The following is an 18,080-nucleotide window of genomic DNA, read 5'->3' on the forward strand; positions in this document are numbered from 1 at the left end:
CTTAACATTTTAGTTAATCCATTCCCTTATATAATAAATTAATCCTCCATAAGTCATTCAACTTGTTCAGCTGACCTGACTTGAATATAAGTAGGACTTAACATTTTAGTTAATCCATTCCCTTATATAAAATAGGTAGGACTTAACTGATAAGTTAATCTGTCCCTAGAATACCACCGTCCCATACCAGTGCATTAAACCACACAATCCAACAATTGATGTAACGATTAAGAAAATACATCAAACAATCCAGAAATAACTATAATGATATGATATCAAGTTATCACAAAATAGGAATGACTTATTATTTATTTAAGCTTCCTATATCATATGTCTTACACAAATTGAATCTTATACATGATGATATTTTATTATACCGTCAAATAAGCATTCTCCATATTCAATTCATCCTACACATTTAATCTCAATTACTAAAACATTTTAAAAGATTAAATCATTTCGTTTGTTTAAAACATTTAAATAGCAAACATTATTATGATTGAGTCTATTTAAATTTATTCAAACCCAAACCTCGTTCCTATTTAATGTTCAGAAATCCTAGGCATGTTTCTACGTTCCATCATTCCACAGATATAAAAAATACATAATGTAAACATATAAAAATTCACACCGAAAATCAAATCAAAATCATGCATTTATCAATTCAAAACACAAGAACATATATGAACCAATTTCATAAAACCTATGTTCTAATCCAATTAAACATGCATAATTATTTAATTTTATGTGGTTAATAAATCCTGAAATTTCCTAGGCATGCATAGAAACATGAATCAAAGGGAAAGAGATAGAAAAAGAACTTGCCTTAAACTTTCGGATCGAAAGTTAAACTTCTTCTTTCTTGATCTTCTCTCTACAGGGTTTTTTTTTCCTCCTTCCTTCATTTTCCTCCTTCCCTCTCTAACTCTCTCTCTTTAGAATATATCACGTGAATATTTCTAACTCCCTTTTACAACCTATAACTATATATTTATATGCTAAATAAAATAACCCTAACCATTTTCCCAATCCAAGTCAACTTAAAAAAAATAAATATTAAAATATTAAAAAGGTAAGTAAAATATGTTAAGTATATCATTTATGTATATCTTTATTAAATAACTAAATTATACACATCTTATTATTTATTAATGGATTATCTAATAATAGTTAAGTTACCATAATATTATAAGGTAACTTAAAACATAACATGTATCAAATCTATATATATTTTTATTATTTAAATATAAAACATATACATCATATTAAATATTACTATTACCATATAAGTAATTAATAAATTACTTTCCCTTTTATATATATTAAAAAGATAACTAAAATATGTTACGTATATAATTTATATATATGTTTATTAAATAAATAAATTATACATGCTCCATTATTTATTAATGGATTATCCAATAATACTTAAGTTACTATAATATTATAAACTAACTTAAAACATAACACGTATCAAATCTATGTATATTTTTATAATTTAAATATAAAACATATACATCAGATTAAATCTTACTACCCAAGTTACCATAAAAGTAATTAATAAGTTACTTTCCTTTTTTATATATGTATATAATATATATCTATATATATTCATACACAACTATTCATAGGTAATAATCCATACACATCCAACCTCCTATCCAAATAGTCCATGGGACCCAATTGGTTGATTATTACTAACCATAACCATAAAATAAAAATAAAATAAAATAATAAAAGAAAAAAAATATTTAATTTACAATTAATCAAAACACCATTTAAGCACATAATCTAATTAAACAATTAACAGATAGACAAATACAAATAATACATAGACATATAATCAAATAATCAAGTAATACCAAATTCAATTAAATCCATAAACAATTAGTCAAATAATCAATTAAATAATTAACAATACAATTAAAATACCGAGACTATCCTTTTAAAATTAGGGGTATTACAGCGGATGACTTTCCTTCACAGGTTTTGATGGGTTAGTGGACTATTTTGACCTATTTTGTAACTATGATCTCATTTATTATTATTATTATTATTTATAAACCCTGGGATGACACGTCTTTAGTTAACCTCGGGTTCGAGTAAGGACCCAGTTAGTGATTTGGACCCTCGGGTTCGGGTCGTTACAGAGACTGATAGGCATGTATATATGTATATGTACGCTCTATCAAAATTGAAGAGATAGATAGGCATGTATATATGTATATGTACTCTATCAAAATTGAAGTGAATGAAGTTCTCTGCATCACTACATACCAAATAGATCCAATGTGCTGGCAAGTTTTGCCCTTTCCCAAGTTCTCAGGAAATGCACAAAAAATTATGTAAGTGAGTCACATTTTGGAATGTTTGTATCTTACAAAGATCAACATAGGACTACAATGGATATTAACAACTCTTACTCGACACAATCTGACCAAAATTCAATCTTTTTATTAGACAATTTAATTACACTGAAACCAATGGATTGGGGACCAATTTTTTATTTCCATAATTCATATACGAGAAGTCTACTTAAACAATTATAGAGTTCGGGACAAGATTTAAATTCTACCAAACATATATAAATATATATGTAGGGTTTCGCTGATCCAACTGAAAGTCTCCCCAATTTCACTGAAACTGCAATTAGGTAATGAAAAGTAAACTAGCACTGAAATTAAAACGCTCTGGCTTCATAAAATCCCAATAATTGAACATGTATGAATTAAATTATGAACAAGTTGTGAAGGCATTAATTAGCTGATTGAACAGAATCATATCAAAATTAACCGTGCATTAAACTAAATCATACAGCTTTGAATGAAATATCACAGTCCACAAGTACATAAGGAGTAGTGAGATTCAAAGAGAAGGATAATGCGGTGCATATGAAGAGGAATCGTACCGTCGGATTCGTCGGACGAAGCAACGGAGAGACTCCGGCGATTCCTAGAGAAGAGATCCAAATTCTCGTCCGTATCCTTGGAGATTCCGTTGAGACTGAGACCTCACCGGAGCTGCGACCTCCCTCCGATCAGAGATTCCTCATACAGATCTAATGTTCGTAAACTAGTAAAGTTCCCAAAAGATTTTAGAATCCCACCTCCAAGATGATTGTAAGAGAGATCGAGATGGGTTAGGAAATTCAGGTTTCCAAGAGCATTTGGAATAAGACCTTGCAAGTTGTTAGTAGAATGATACACTTCAACAAGACTACTATTGAAGTTGCACAACCAGCTGAATATTGAAGATGTGAAAAAATTCATTGAGAGATCAAGGGAAGCAAGAGACAATGAAGAATTAATCAATGAAAGAGAGGAGGGAATGACAGCAGGCAGATCACAATGTAACAAGTGCAAGTTTGTTAAAAGAGGTAGATTACTAGTTGCCTCAATCCAATCGGTTGCTTCACTAAGGTCATTATAACTCATATCGGGTATCTCAATGAAGAAAGATGAGAAAGCCACTTAAGCATTTTTACACTCAGTCCATTACCACTGAGATCAAGAGAGCACAATTCTGAAAGGTTCCCAAACTGATAAGGAACTTTGCCGGAAAAGCCAGCCACTATAAAGTTGAGGTATTGTAATCTACTAAAGGAACCAATGAATTCTGGGATGCGGCTCCCTTCAAAATCATTGTAACTGAGGTTGAAATACTTTAAATGCTGCAATTCAAACAATGAACGACTAATCTTACCTCTCAAAGGCTGATAAGCACCATACAATTCGTAAATAGGGGGCGGGACATGAAGATCAAGCATAATGACATGACCAATGTTGTTGCTACATCGGACTCCTCTCCATTTGCAGCAGTCTTTCTTCTCTCCTGTTGTGCTCCCCCAAGAAGAGAGAAGACCATAATCATCGATGAGCTCCTGTTTAAAATGAAGGAGAGTTTGTTTCTCTCTTTCTACGCATCTCACATTAACATCATCTCCACCTCTTGAAGTGAATAACCCAGGAGCTGGTTTCATTTTCATTCTGTTTGGCTCGCGAAAAAGCGCTAGTTCCACTTTCCAAGTGAATGAAAAGTAAGAGTGGATGTCGGGCGTGCCAGGAACTGCTGTCGTTCCAAAGTGGATATCCGAACAACTATCCAGTAAGAGATTATAGGGATCAGGCAATTGAATGAAGGACTGGAATTACCACCTTCAAAGGTTCTTTTTGCCTTAAAAAAGGACTTTCAGACTGAACTATGGATAATGGAAAGGAAAGCGGTATTGAAAGTGCGGGACTTTAAAGTAAAGTCTTGGAAAGTTGGAATAATAAGTGCGGGACTTGAATTAAACATATTGAAATTGATTTACATGAATGTAAAGAAATTGAAGTGCTGTTGGTTATGTGTGTTGAATAGGGTTTGCAAACTAGCTCTAAGTGCTCTATTTATAGAGTTTACCATACATGCAGCAGCTTGATGTGGCAACTCCAACGACTTACACGTGGCCAGATCTTGGACTGCCAAGTGCCCCACGTTCTTTTGGCAGTTATAACTTCTTCTTCCTATCTCCTTCTTCCTCTATCGTAGACTTCTTCCTTCTTCAGACACGATTTAAACCACTTTCTTCAACAACTACTTCAGCTAGTAGTAGTTTCCTTAAGAAATTCCACCACTCTCAGCCGACGCTTTCTTGTTTGGCCAAGTGTCCCACATCTCCTAAGCTTTAGGTAACTTATTATGGTCTTGACTTTCCTTTCTGAATCATGGCATTGTGGCCCTCCTCACAATTTCAGCAACTTCTCCATCGTGGGCTGTATATCTGAGATATATATATATATATATATATATATGTATGTATGCATAAATATATATCATCCTCTACGTTCTTTTCTTCTGAGAATCCTTCTACCTGTATAATTCTATATACATCAGGCATGTATATAGAAGCATCGTGGGTTGGCATCCTCAATTCCTATAACTTCCCTTCTTCAGACTTTCCTTCTGAATTTAGAGTACATGACATCGTGGCTTCCAAAATTACAGCAGCTCCTTCTCATCGTGGGTGTGTATCTGATATAATGAATATATATATATATATATATATATATATATATATATATATATATCCATAAATATAAATCATTGCCCATGTTCCCTTGATTTTTTGCAATTTATCTCAACCAAACCTTCTTTTATGGGCTTAAAATTCATGACGTCATGGACTCCATCTTTACTTACGGTAGTTACCTCATCGTGGGTTGAAGTGATACATAAATATATACTCACACATATATTTATAGAAATAAATTAAACTCCCACGTCTCCTTCCTTTTAGCAATATGGTTTAACTTGGCTAAACAATTGAAATCTCCTAAAAATAAGGAGAGAATCCAGCCCCACGTTCTCTTGGTCAACTCTTGCCTTGACGTTATTGAAAACCTTCCTTTTAGGATTCTTTAAAAGCACGATCTTTTCATAAACCTTCCATAATACCAATTCTTAAAAGAATTGATCCAACGTGGTCAACACTGTGGTAAGCTCAGTAGAACTCGTCATGTGTGAAAAAACAATTGGTTGGATGAACTTTGACTTGGATAAGTGTATGAGGTTGAATATAGTATAGTATTTCCCTATAATCTCTTCATTCCAAATAGGAAGATGTGGACCCTTATTTTAAAGATGGCAAGTCCTAATAGGACTCACCTCTTTTCTTTCAAAATAGAAAAACCCCATATAGTAGGATTGTATTGGTCCACTTTCAATTACTACATAATATTACATAGTTTCCAATAAAATTTATTAGAGTTGCGATCCAGTGTGGTAAGTTCCATTGGAACTCGCCACATGTCACATTTCCATTGGGCCAAAAATAATGGAATAAACATATGCCCCCCAAATTCCATGCCTTGTGGAACAACTTGATGATAAGGCATGGGATTTGAATTCCGCCATCATGAAGAAGAATAAAAAGAAATTGAAGAAGAAGAAGTGGAAGTACTGGAAGAAGGAAATGATGTTTTTGTATAAAGCAAAAGGATAAGAAAGAATTCTTTGAGGTATTTTCAATATGGCTGGACTTAATTTGGAATTGCTAAAATTGAAATGCATGTATAAGCAAGATGAGTTATTTTCAGTATGAATACAACCTGGACCATGTAATGTAGCCTCTTTTCAATGAAATGCTCCATACTTAGGAAATTAGCTGATCTTGGAAATTTAGTTAAGTCTCCATTATTACTTTAGCCAATGTACTTTTCCAAGTACTTAGCTTTTCCTTCTTGGAATGGCCGAAGTATGGCCATTACGCTTCCTTTCCAACTTTCTGGTTCACTTGGAAAGGACAGCGCCAGCCACATTATGTGGCTGGCTAAATAACTATGGCTTTCTAGTCTTCATAGATGGAAGGATAATACTCTTTCAAGTATACCCCATTCACAGGATGCTTGTGGGATCCTCCATTAATCAAAATGTAATGTGGTGCCAAAAGTTGAACCCTTTTATCCACATTGGTACTAGGCACCTGCAAGAATTAGATAATTGGTGTTCTCCAATCTTCCAAGTCTAATACATCCATATCAACATTGAAAATCTCCCATGTCCTTTTGGCAGGCTTGATCTTTTTTGGCTTGTTAGTTTGGAAATGACCTGCCATCTCATGTCGTGACTCTACAGAAGGGAGAGTCCTTCTTTTGATTGTGATCATGGTCTCTTCTACACCCAGTGGGACTTTCACTTGAGAGGCTAGTTGTGCTAGATCATCAGTCTCTGTGTTCAAATGTTTTGGCCAATATTTTGGTTGGAAATCATTAAACTGGCAAAGTAGTTCCAAGGCCAAAGAATGGAAAGGCCTCAAATGCCAGTTGCAAGTAAATTCACCCGGAAGGCTCCCAAAATAGATCTTCTTTCTGCTGCTGAAATTATTGGAGATTTCTAAGTCTGTTTTATCTTTTGTAGGAGGGTCATCTGCAGTCAAGGAATTTCCAACCTCTGAAACCACATCCAATAAATCATCTAGATCTCTAACCCCTCTTTTAGTTGGAAGTTCAGATAAGTCTGATGGCTTAGTAGTCTTCTTTGGATAGTTTGACCAACCATGGTCTTTCTCCCATAATTTCCTTTTATTAGCCCTCTTCCTTTGCTGCCTTCGCTTTTGCATGCGGGTCATATAAGAGTCATCATGAATAGGGAACTTGGGATGATCAAGCCTTCTCCACCCTTCATCTTGCGAGGTAGGAAGTCTAACCATTCTTGGTCAGAGATGCTCACTCCCCCTTTTAACCCATACCTCTGAGGCTATCTTTGGCCTGGAATGCCTGTCACCTTCAGAACCTCTGTCTTGCCATCTACTCCTTTCAAACTTTTAGCTAGGAGGAGGCCCTACCTGATAGAAAATTATATTCCTTTCCAAACTCCTTGGAAGGAATTCTGATCTCCTTTCTGCTACCCTTCCTTCTGGATGGACTCGGCTTTCCTTCTCTAGAATGGTTACAGTAACTGTGTTTTCCACCTTTTGGAAAGTCAGCCGATCATGGACTTTCCTTTTTGGCCTCGGTCATCATTGGACAGCTTCTACTTTGGAACATCTCTATGACAGCCTTCATTTTGAATTTTACACTTGGGGTAACAACCTTACTGGATTAAGGCTAATTGAGCCTCACGGAGTTGCTTTCCCAACTCGACCACGGTTTTTTCCAAGGATGCTGCAGCTTCGGGACTTTCAAGTTTTCCACTAGCTCTTGAATTTGCCAAGTCCACCTTCTTCTTAGGGCGTTCCACGGCAAGGGAAGTAACATTTGTGGCAACAACCTTAGGGAAAGGATTTTCATCAACACCCATGACTTCTATTTTTTCTGGAAATTTTAACCTGCCATCTTCGATCGCCTTTTGCACTATATTATGGAAAATCACACAATTATTAGTGGAATGCCTCCATAAATTGTGAAATTTGCAATACTCTTTCTCGGCCATTTATGAGGCTGATGGCATCTTGTGGTCTGTTGTGAAAATCAGTTGCTTGTCAGCCATGAGTAAATCAAAAATTTGCTCAACTTTAGAGATGTCAAAAGAATAACTCTTGGAAGGGTCTGCTCCCTTCCACTTGGAACCAAAAGCAGCTTACAAGTTGGCCGTGGCTGACTTTGGTTTTGTCAAGGCCTCACAAGTATAATCCTTTTTTATGTTGAGCTCAATTACATTTACTTCAAACTCCCCTTCAGTTTCAGTGGTATACACCTCATAATTAGCATCACGATAGTAAGTGCCCTTAGAAGAACTCTACCGGTCTTGCTCCTCACGAAGGAGCTCTTCATACTTAACAACTCTGCCGGCCAAGTCAAATAAGTCATGAAATTGTACACCTTCAAACTTCTTGCGAAGTTCAAATTCTAGGCCATTCACAATCATCTTCACATATTCTTTTGGTGGCAAAGACAAATTACATTTGAACTTGGCCCGCCTGCATCTGGAAAGGAAACTCATCACAGACTCTCTAGGTAGTTGATGAAGTCTGGAAAGGTCTGCCATAGACACTTCAAGCTCAGCTCTATAGAACTGAGTATGGAATAAATTCTCAAATTGCTGCCAATTTTGAATGGAGTTGGCTGGCAAGTTGGAATACCACCTGAAAGTATATCCAATTAGTGTGTTTGGAAACAAGCGTAATTTTAGCCATGGATTGGCTGCTGCTTCTACATTGGATAGTGAACCGACTGATATTTTCCAAGGTAAACTGTTCGCCCTCTCTATTAAACGTTGCAAACTCTGGAATTCTGAAATTCCTTAGAAATTCAACTTCATCAATGAACTCTGGATAGGGCTTTCTGTAAGTTGGCCTTCTACCACTTCAAGTTAGGCCAAATTCCTGTTGAAGGAATTATGCAAATTGGCCTCTATCAAGCGCCATAGGTTGTGGAGGGTTGTTGTCTGGCCAACCTTGAGGTTGATTGGCCACCTGATGCCCCCCACCCACCATAAGTAAGGGGTTGGCATCTGTATAGTTGTTCCTACCACGGTTCCTTCCTCCTTGTCAAGAAGTGGCTCCCTTGGAAAAGGTTGCCCCCCAACCGCCATAGGAATAACCATAGGTGGCCTTGCAGGAATAGGTGCGACTGGCTGAATGTTCACAGGTGGAACATTCTGTTGTGCTTGAGGGTTATGGTACGGCCATGGTTGGCCAGGCTAATCATGCCAAGTCTACTGTGGAAATGCCACATGTGGGGAATTCTAAACTTGTTGAATGGTTGGCATGGGCGCAGCTTGTGGAACAGTCATCTGTGCCACTAGTGTAATACCCCGTACTTTTAAAGAGTTTTTTTAAATTAATTTTATATTGGGTTAATTATTTAGTGTGTAGATTTATTCACCTATTAATTGTGCATGTTGAATTATTTTTTATTTGTGCATGTAATATTAATTGTATGTTCTTTATATTATAATGTTAGTTTAAATATTTTATTGGTTATGTTTTATATTAAATAATATTAGTTAATTAAAGTATTACATTTGTATTGTAGTGTATTATTACATAAAATAAAAAAAATAAAGAAAATACATGTCATGACTTCCATTAGATATTAGTTTGGAATGATAGGATTGCATTTACGGTTATGTAAGGCTATGTCAACTAGGTTGACCAAGATTGCATTGCATTAAACTTGTTCTTGTCAAATAACTTGACTAAAGTTGCATTGCCTTAACTTAAATGTAGGTGGGAATGTTTGGATAGTTAATATAGGTTAGATATTTGTAATATTTATATTATATAAGTTAGTATATATATTAGTTAGCTTTGGTTGATGAGAACGGAAGATAGAAAAATAAAAATAACAGTGAGCCATTTTAGAAGATGGAGTGAAAGGAAAAGAGAGAGAAAGAAGCTTGGACCGGTGTAAGTGATTTTACCCGACTACGCACAACCAGTGGATTTGTTTCAAATCCATAAGGCAAGTTATTATCTACTTTTCCCCTTTGAATCCATAAATTAATTATTTAATTTATTTAGGTTATTTTGGAGTATGGAAAGCATGCTAGGATTTTAATAAATTATAATTTTAATTTATTAAATTAGTGAAATATTAATTATTTAGGGTGTTAGATAATTTATTATTGGCCTATGTAATTAATTAAAGCTTAGGAATAATTATTTAAAGCTTTAGGAATTTTTATAGAATTTTTTGGGATTTTCTGGGGATTTTCTATAAATTCCGGCGAGGTTTCTGGCCACCGGCAGTGAGGAAGGTGACCGGAGTAATCCGGTGTGATGCGGCGTACATTACTTTCCATGCGCGTGTATCAGTAGCCGTAGGATTACTTTAGGATAGTCAGATTAATCCAGTGCAACGCGTCCACGGAATTAGGATGCAACCACCGAATCAGGAAGCGTTACGTCAACAGGTACCATTAGTGCGCGCGTGGTAGCGCGTGCGCGCGCGTGGGGGCGCGTGGCAGCGCGTGGGGGCGCGTGTAAGCGCGTGCTCATGTGAGGAAGCTGGCGGCGCATGTGGGAAGCTCTGGGAGGCGCGTGAGGGGTCTCTGCAGCAGTTGGAAAAGTCCAGAATACCCCTAGGGACTGATTTGTAATTTCCAGAACCTTCAACTTGCATTTTTGGGCCTAGGGTTGGTAGTTACGGGTTTAACGGGACATTAAATTATTATTTTTATTACCCGTTAATTATTATTATGTCCGATTAATATTTCCATACATTAATTATATGGTTTACAGTACGTACCGCTACGAAACAGATGTAATTAATGTAATAACATATTTGAATATTAATTGTGTTGATTATTTAATGTTAAATGAAATGATTACATAATTTGATTCATATAAATTATACATTACAGGATTATTTATGCTGTTAATGATATATAAATCATTATTATTATGCTGTGTGCATTTCAGGTAATAAGTGGATTGCTTAATAAATTAAGTCGCATTTATATTATATGAATGTGTTGCCATATAGAACCATGTGAGCTGACTAATAAGTTGAGACTCATTTATACCTTATGCATTCGTTGCCATAGACAGATGTGTGGCTGTCGGGGTATGTGGTTTAATATTATTGGTATGTGTTGCCTAAGTGATATGCTCAGTATATTCATTAGTACCTTAAGATATGTTACCACTGTGTAGAACTTATAGTCTGTGTTGTCAGTACCATACACCATGTATTAATAGCTAATTTCCCAGGTAGGGAAAGAAGACATTTAACCACCTCGCGTGAGTCTAAGTGATCACCGTCTATTCTGGTTGAGGCCATATTATACATTGTGTAGTCTCATTAGGGTGTATACAGATATAGTATACTTCCGAATCTTAATGATTAATTTATTTGATTCTCTGATTTGGGTCATAGTAGAGAGGACTTGCTCGTGGGGTTGACCCACCATTGTTGTTATTTCAGGACACGGTCAGTACCCGTTTCAAGGTTGAGGCTTAACAGTGTGGGACCACCATCTGAACTCATCTACTCTTACGGTTTTGTTCAGGGTAGAAGTTTTATGTGTTATTTTGATTTCAGTTTTATGTACTTCCGACGTTGAACTTTCAGGTTTTATTTATGGATCCTTGACATAGGATTTCCAAGTTGTATAAAGGAGTATTGTATTTAATAAAGGATGTATGGATATTTTACTAATTATTTTTCCTTTCCTGTCTAAATTCTTCTATTATTATTTTGTATTCCATGCTTGTATATTACCAATTGTTTTTGATATCCCTCATTTTTCATGTATAAGCCTGATCAACTTATGCGTGGAAAGTGTGGGGGTGTCATAGTTGGTATCAGAGCATTCCAGATTTGAGTGTCTTAGGGATCTGTGGTTACTATACTTCCGCGTTGTGTATTCTGATAATTAGAGCCTAAGTCTTAGGGTTCTTTGTACTCTTTTAGTCGGTCCATTATAATGTACTGACGTTAGATTTTGCTAATACGACAGAAGGATGGTTAGACATGGGACAAGGAGTGCGAACAGAAATCGCAGTATTTCCCCAAATTAAGATGAGAATCAGGAGTTTTCTCCTCAAGTTGCTGATATCATTGCACGAGTTATAGCAGCAGGAGTAGCATCTGCTCTACAAAACCAACAACCTCCTCAGATGGCACCTGTTCCTGAACCAGTAGCACAACCAATTTCATGGGACAAAACTCGTCACTCGTTTATCAGAGGGAATCCACCATCATTTGCAGGGTCCATAGATGTCATGTTAGCATATCAGTGGAAACAGGAGAGCGAACGTCATCTTCAGATGGTAGTCTGTACCGAAGTGTAGAAACAGATGCTAGCTACTTTTATGCTAATAGGCAATGCGTTGTAGTGATGGGAGTCTATCACTACCATTGAAGAGAGGACCAGATTGATATATACTGAATTTCAGACTCACTTTGATAGCAAGTATTTTCTCTTGTCAGTAAGATCAGCAATGAAGACCAGATTTCTGGATCTACAGTAGGGGGATATGATTGTGGCCAAATATGAACAGAGGTTCATTAATTTGTCTTTATTCGCACCAGAGGAGGTGAATACTGAAGAAAAGAAGAGAGACCGTTTTGTTAAGGGGTTAATATGGCCAATTAAAATGGTGATCGTAGGTAGTCCTGCATATACTACTTACATACAGGTGGTTAATGCCGCTTTACAGCACTGCCAGATAAGGAGTGATTACCGGAAATCCAAGGGAGATAAGCGGACTGACTGAGACTTCACTCACCAAACAGTGGAGAGGGGAAACAGTAGTGGTACCAAGTCTAATGACCGGGGCAGAGTTCAAGGACATCAACCTTGGAAGAAAAATAAAGGAAACACAGATGTGCAGAGAGATGGGGTTTCTAATCAGGGTAGGCAAGTTGGGGTACCTCAGACTGGACAAGAACAGTTTTCAGGAAATCAACAGAGGAGGCAGACAGGTCCTTTTCAGGGATGTTGTTATCACTGTAGGGAGATTGGGCATCCAGCCAAGATGTGTCCCAAAGCTAAGCAGGGACAGTATGGGCAGCCGAGACCTAATCAACCCTTACCTTTATCGGCCCCACAGATATGGCCAAGTTTTGAACTTTCCGACACTTCCAGCACCACCACTTCCTTAGGGACAACCTCCACAACAGTTGCAGCATGGCAAGGTATATAACGTCATGCTATATAATGTGCAGTCTCCTCAGGCTATTAAGGGTATGTTTTCTATACATGGTAGATCTGCTCGTATACTGTTTGACACTGGTGCATCACATTCTTTTGTGTCTAGATCTTTTGTTATCTTATCTGGTATAGTGACTCAGTTTTATGACCAACCTCTCAATATTTATACACCATTGGGAGTTGGCGCAATTTTACAATAGTGTTGCGGTGATGTTCTTATAGATATGGGTCGGCTTCAATTTCTTGCAAATTTATTAGTTTTAGATATGCATTCTTATGATGTTATACTTGGGATGGATTGGTTATCTCAGTACAATGCTCAGGTTAACTGTTACAAAAAGTCTATTGTATTTGCTATACCAGGACAGGAGATGTATCTTCTTATTGTACCACAACCTGATAGAGGGCCTAGCACTTATTTATTCATTATTGAAGAGGACTCACAGGAAGAGACTGCGGTATCTCTTGATAGTATCCCAGTTGTGCAGGAATTTCAGGATGTATTCCAGGAAATTCCAAACTTGCCACCGAGTCGGGAGATAGACTTCGTCATCGATTTAGCTCCGGGCACTACGCCTATTGCTAAGGCGCCATATAGAATGGCACCAGTGGAAATGCGAGAGTTGAAAGATCAAATTCAGCAGTTGCTCAGCCAGGGATTTATTCGCAGGAGTACTTCACCATGGAGAGCACCAGTATTGTTTGTTAAGAAGAAGGATGGATCTCTTCGTCTTTGTATTAATTACAGAGAACTGAACAAGGTCACTATTCGCAACAAGTACCCGTTGCCTAGAATTGATGACCTGTTTGATTAGTTGAAGGGAGCTACGTACTTCTCAAAGATAGATTTGAGATCTGGTTATCATCAGCTACGAGTCAGAAAAAAAGATGTTCCAAAGACAGCATTTCTCACAAGGTACGGATCTTATGAGTTTCGTGTTATGCCTTTTGGCTTAACTAATGCCCCAGCTGTCTTTATGGACTTGATGAACTGAGTATTTAGAGAGTACTTAGATCAATTTGTCATTGTTTTCATCGATGATATTCTGGTTTACTCTAAGTCGGAGAAAGACCATGCCCGACATTTACGCACCGTCTTGCAGGCACTTCGAGAACATCAGTTGTTTGCAAAGTTTGAGAAGTGTGAATTTTGGCAGAAAGAAGTCAAATTTCTGGGCCATGTAGTGTTAGAAGAAGGGTTAGCAGTAGATCCAGCCAAGGTTGCGGCAGTTATGGAGTGGGGACTACCTACCTCACCGACAGAGATTCGCAGTTTTCTGGGATTGGCGGGGTATTACCGTAGGTTCATCCAAGGATTTTCCAAAATTGCGGGTCCACTTACTCATCTGACCAAGAAGAATGTACCATTCATATGGGATGATTCTTGTCAGACTGCTTTTGCTGAATTGAAGAGTGAGTTAACTTCTGCACCAGTCTTAGTCACACCTCAGAGCGGAATCGAGTATTTAGTATATACCGACACTTCTCTGAAGGGTTTGGGTTGTGTGTTGATGCAAGAAGAGTGACCGATTTCTTATGGGTCCCGGAAGCTTAAGCTTCATGAGCTTAATTACCCGACTCACGATTTGGAGTTAGCAGTATTGGTTTTTGCCTTACATATATGGAGGCATTACCTTTTGGGGGAGACTTTTCGATTGTTTAGTGATCATAAGAGTTTGCAGTATTTGTTCACCCAGAGGGAACTGAATATGAGATAGCGCAGATTGTTAGAGTTCGTGAAAGATTATCATTTCTCTATTCAATATCATCCAGGGAAAGCGAATGCAGTAGCAGATGCACTCAGCCGTCGACCCTATGTCAGCCTTTCAGCTTTGTTTGCAACAGAGTGGGATACTTTGAAAGCTACTGATGAGTTAGCAGAAGCTTTTATGGCATGTGTGGTAATAACTCCTTCTATCATTCACCAGGTCATTAAAGCTCAACTCACAGATCAACAGTGTATTGATCGGGTTTTGGAGTTAGCTTCAAGAGATGTTCCTTTTTATTCCATAGGTACCGATAGAGGATTGAGGTACAAGAGACGTTTAATTGTTCCTTCAGCTGACAATTTGAGAAATGTTGTGATGAGAGAGACATACACTTCTCAGTTCTCTGTACATCCAGGGGGAAACAAGATGTATCAGGACATGAAACGCCAGTTTTGGTGGGCCGGTATGAAGAAAGATATAGCTATCTTTGTCTCTAAATGCAGCACTTGTCAGATGGTTAAGATTGATCATCAGAGACCGCCAGGATCTTTACAGCCACTTCCCATACCAGAGTGGAAATGGGAGAGTATTTCTATGGACTTTATAGAGGGATTACCTATTTCACAATTCTATTTGGGTCATTGTTGATAGATTGACCAAGTCCGCTCATTTTCTGCCTGTTCGTTCAAACTTTACATCAGAACAGTATGTTAAGCTTTATATTGCAAGAATGGTGAAACTACGTGGCATGCCATTGTCCATCGTATCAGATAGAGATCCGAACTTTGTGTCAGGATTTTGGAGGAGCTTTCAGCAGGCTTTGGGTACAGAATTTTAACCTAGCACTGCCTATCATCCTCAGACAGATGGACAGACAGAGCGAGTTAATCAGATTTTAGAAGACATGTTGCGGGCATGTGTTCTTGATTTTAAGGGCAATTGGGAGGAATATTTGCCGCTTTCAGAGTTTTCTTATAACAATAGTTATCAGAAAACTATTGGTATGGCACCATTTGAGGCTTTGTACGGTAGACCGTGTAGGTCTCCTGTTTGTTGGCTTGGAGTTGGCGAGAAAAGCTTTTGGGGTCCTAAATTTATTAAGGACACATCAGAAAAGATCGCTATCATTAGGGATCGGATGCGTACAGCCCAAAGCAGACAGAAAAGTTATGCTGACCGTCGAACTCGTGTTTTGGAGTTTAAGGTTGGTGATCAGGTTTTACTTAAGGCTTCTCCCATGAAGGGAGTAATGCGGTTTGGGTCAAAGGGTAAGTTATCGCCTCGTTTTGTGGGTCCTTTTATGATTACAGATCGGATTGGGGCAGTAGCTTATCGTCTGGCTTTACCAGATAATCTTCAAAAGGTACATAATGTCTTTCATGTATCCATGCTATGAAAATTTCTATGGGAAGAAGACAGATATCAACACATTGATGTGGGTGAGATTGAGTTGCAACCCGATGCAACCTATTTAGAACAACCTTACTGTATTCTCGATCATAGGAATCAGATACTACGCACGAAGACTATTTCATTAGTATGTGTACAGTGGAGTCATCATAGTGAAACAGAGTCTACTTGAGAACGGGAAGATATTATCCGTGCCAAATATCCAAAACTCTTTCATACAGGTATGTAGTGAATTTCGGGGACAAAATTCCTTTATTAGGAGGGAAGAATGTAATACCCCGTACTTTTAAAGAGTTTTTTTAAATTAATTTTATATTGGGTTAATTATTTAATGTGTAGATTTATTCACCTATTAATTGTGTATGTTGAATTATTTTTTATTTGTGTATGTAATATTAATTGTATGTTCTTTATATTATAATATTAGTTTAAATATTTTATTGGTTATGTTTTATATTAAATAATATTAGTTAATTAAAGTATTACATTTGTATTGTAGTGTATTATTACATAAAATAAAATAAAAATAAAGAAAATATATGTCATGACTTCCATTAGATATTAGTTTGGAATGATAGGATTGCATTTACGGTTATGTAAGGTTATGTCAACTAGGTTGACCAAGATTGCATTGCATTAAACTTGTTTTTGTCAAATAACTTGACTAAAGTTGCATTGCCTTAACTTAAATGTAGGTGGGAATGTTTGGATAGTCAATATAGGTTAGATATTTGTAATATTTATATTATATAAGTTAGTATATATATTTGTTAGCTTTGGTTGATGAGAACGGAAGATAGAAAAATAAAAATAACAGTGAGCCATTTTAGAAGATGGAGTGAAAGGAAAAGAGAGAGAAAAAAGCTTGGACCGGTGTAAGTGATTTTACCCGACTACGCACAACCGGCGGATTTGTTTCAAATCCATAAGGCAAGTTATTATCTACTTTTCCCCTTTGAATCCATAAATTAATTATTTAATTTATTTAGGTTATTTTGGAGTATGGAAAGCATGCTAGGATTTCAATAAATTATAATTTTAGTTTATTAAATTAGTGAAATATTAATTATTTAGGGTGTTAGATAATTTATTATTGGCCTATGTAATTAATTAAAGCTTAGGAATAATTATTTAAAGCTTTAGGAATTTTTATAGAATTTTTCGGGATTTTTTGGGGATTTTCTATAAATTCCGGCGAGCCTCCGGCGAGGTTTCCGGCCATCGACAATGAGGAAGGTGACCGGAGTAATCCGGTGTGATGCGGCGTACATTACTTTCCATGCGCGTGTATCAGTAGCCATAGGATTACTTTAGGATAGTTAGATTAATCCAGTGCAACGCGTCCACGGAATTAGGATGCAACCACCGAATCAGGAAGCGCCATGTCATCAGGTACCATTAGCGCGCGCGTGGCAGCGCGTGGGGGCGCGTGTAAGCGCATACGCGTGTGAGGAAGCTGGCGGCGCGTGTGGGAAGCTCTGGGAGGTGCGTGAGGGCGCGTGGGGGGTCTCTGCAGCAGTTGGAAAAGTCCAAAATACCCCTAGGGACTGATTTGTAATTTCCAGAACCTTCAACTTGCATTTTTGGGCCTAGGGTTCGTAGTTACGGGTTTAACGGGACATTAAATTATTATTTTTATTACCCGTTAATTATTATTATGTCCGATTAATATTTCCATACATTAATTATATGGTTTACAGTACGTACCGCTACGAAATAGATGTAATTAATGTAATAACATATTTGAATATTAATTGTGTTGAATATTTAATGTTAAATGAAATGATTACATAATTTGATTCATATAAATTGTCCATTATACATTACAGGATTATTTATGTTGTTAATGATATATAAATCATTATTATTATGCTATGTGCA

General features: G+C 37.0%; 1 long non-coding RNA gene across 1 annotated transcript; it reads right to left on the reverse strand.

Moving 5' to 3' along the window:
* Window positions 1-2,595: 2,595 nt before the first annotated feature.
* LOC132268650 (uncharacterized) lies at window positions 2,596-3,043 on the reverse strand. The gene is made up of 2 exons (XR_009469328.1): window positions 2,909-3,043; window positions 2,596-2,643 (listed from the first exon to the last, which is right to left on the reverse strand). It is a non-coding gene; the product is annotated as an uncharacterized LOC132268650 (long non-coding RNA).
* Between the last annotated feature and the right edge of the window lie 15,037 nt (window positions 3,044-18,080).

This window comes from Cornus florida, unplaced genomic scaffold (assembly GCF_030987335.1).
Source record: "Cornus florida cultivar Cherokee Brave unplaced genomic scaffold, ASM3098733v1 CherokeeBrave_3.0.0_Hap2_Chr08, whole genome shotgun sequence".
Lineage (NCBI taxonomy): Eukaryota > Viridiplantae > Streptophyta > Magnoliopsida > Cornales > Cornaceae > Cornus > Cornus florida.